A 2,511-nucleotide genomic window follows, 5' to 3' on the forward strand; every position below is an offset into this window, starting at 1 on the left:
TCGATAAGTCACAACTTTTTTTTTGTTTGTAACCACAAACAGATTTACTTGCACATATAATCATTAAAATTATAAACAGAACTATTTAATGAAACAAAATTAGGGCAAAAAAATTAAGAAAAAATTATTCAATTAAAATTGATAAAGATCTAGGGAAAAAAATTGGGACAAAATTATTTATTTCACTAAAATCTAATAGATAAAGAAGGCAAAAAAAAATTAGGGCTCATATATTGTATGTATTGTTTTTCTTGAGCCCAAATATTTTTTTTAAATATATATTTTCATTCTAATAAATATGAGTCAAACTACACTTATAAATAAATATGGGCAAAATTATACATGGACCTAATAAAATATTTTGGAGCCCTTTAAATTGATCCTAAAAAAAAAAGCATTGAATCTATAACATTTTACTAAATTTAGGGGCCCAATTTTGGGGCCAAAATTTTGGGACTTAAGGCACAGGCCTTACTGACCTTAGGCCAGGGCCGGCCTTGACCCAAAGCGAGCCCCAAATGAAAACGAGAGAAATAGGACAAGAAAACGAACAGAGGACCAGTGACTTCTGACGTGTCATTTGCAAGAAACTCCCCAAATGTCTCAAGTTATATTTGTGGATATTAATTTCTGACCACACAATTAAATAAGAAATTTAGCTTGAGAGTATGTGGTAGAGTAGATTAAACTAATCACTTGCCAACAAGAATGTGAGAATACCGCAGTGGTTCGTCCGTTCAAGGACACTCCAATGATCAAGTCAGTCAAACAATTACTGTAACACCCTCAAAATAATACATATAAACCCAACATTCATGATATACATAGACAATCTGATAAAACATATTTCCATTCATCAGAGTATTCTTACAAAGAGTAATACATGTTGACAACAAAAGTAAATGCCATGTAGGCTTACAACTTTCCAAGTCAATACTTGGTTACAACAAAAGAAGAGTTCTAACTCTCTACACAAATAAGCCCTTAGTTTGAATTTACATGTATCACCAAAATATTAAAAACAACCAAAAGAGTCTTCAACTCCCAAAACCATCCAAGCTAAGGCCTTGGAGGCGGCATCACACTTGAACCTGAAAATGATGTCCCATATAGGGTAAGCCAACGCCCAGTAGAGATATGCTAAACATAATATGAGCAATAACTAAAACATTGGCATTTGATAAATGTTCAACTCATATAAACAAACATACATCTCTTTCCATTTCATTATCCAAACCAATTCATAGATATGGTTCCCTATTCAGCCAGACAGTTCATAATAAAACTACAATTCATATCACAATACTTCGACAATTCAATTTCAAATGAGACTACAACTTATATTATCATCATTTCAATACTTCAATTTATCTACGTTATACAAACGCAATTAAGATTTTGAAACTTTCACCCTGGATACTCCGGCCAACTTAGTTATCACTGGAGTCCATCCCCTATCTCCTCCCAAATCCGCTTTAGGAGTACATCCCCTATCTCCTTCCAAACCGTAGAGTACATCCCCTATCTCCTCCAAAACAATATACATATACAATGTATTTAAACACTTATCATATACAATGATCAAGCCAAGCATATATTCAATGTGTTATCCCATCTGTCATATTCAATGACATATTCAATTGATTAGTTTTAATTCACCTAATCATCATGCAGTGTCTACAATAATCAAGACTATCCTCCACCAATAGCCCAAAATAATTTCTAAACAGATAATAAATTGTCAAATAGACAAATTATCTACAATTTCAAAGGTGAGTGATCAATCAATCCAACTCCACCATTAAACCTCATAATTTCCCAATTTCATTATTTCCAACTCAATTTCATATTTCCATAACTTTCCCAAATTAATTATACAAATTAATACATCACAATAAATTAGGATTTTTCCCCCCTTTTCTCAACATTGACCCAAATGTCCAAATATCATCAATAAACATCAATAATCTTATTTTAAGACCCAAAATACACATGTATTAGTGAAAAGAACAAAACCCCTCTTTATACATTTTGAAACCCTAACACCTAAAATTTCTCAACTTCAATATTAAATCAAAATGACCACATATTTATGTCAAAGACCATAAATATGAGTAGTTACCCCTACCTCAAATAAAGAGACCCAAAGGAGATGATGAACAAACTCGAAGATGCTCCAAACCCACAAATTTTCGGATCAAAATGGAGGTCTTGGAGAGCTCTAACACTTTAATGAAGGCACAAAGGTTGGATCTCACTAAACCAAGATCAAAATGTAGAGAGAGAGAGATAGAGTTCTAGAGAGAGGAGCACTCAAAATAGGGTTTTGGAAAGCTAGAGAGAGAATGGCCCGAAAAAGTGATTCAAAAAGTTACAATTCGGAATGATATACAACACAGTCCGCTCGAGCGTGGAATGCCCCGCTCGAGCGTCAGACACAGACTCTCGCTAGAGCGTCAAAAGCGCCGCTTGAGCGTCGGATGCACACTTCCATAAGTTCTGCAGAAGAAG

The sequence above is a fragment of the Camellia sinensis genome, chromosome 3 (assembly GCF_055761805.1).
Source record: "Camellia sinensis isolate YWXY chromosome 3, ASM5576180v1, whole genome shotgun sequence".
Taxonomy (NCBI): domain Eukaryota; kingdom Viridiplantae; phylum Streptophyta; class Magnoliopsida; order Ericales; family Theaceae; genus Camellia; species Camellia sinensis.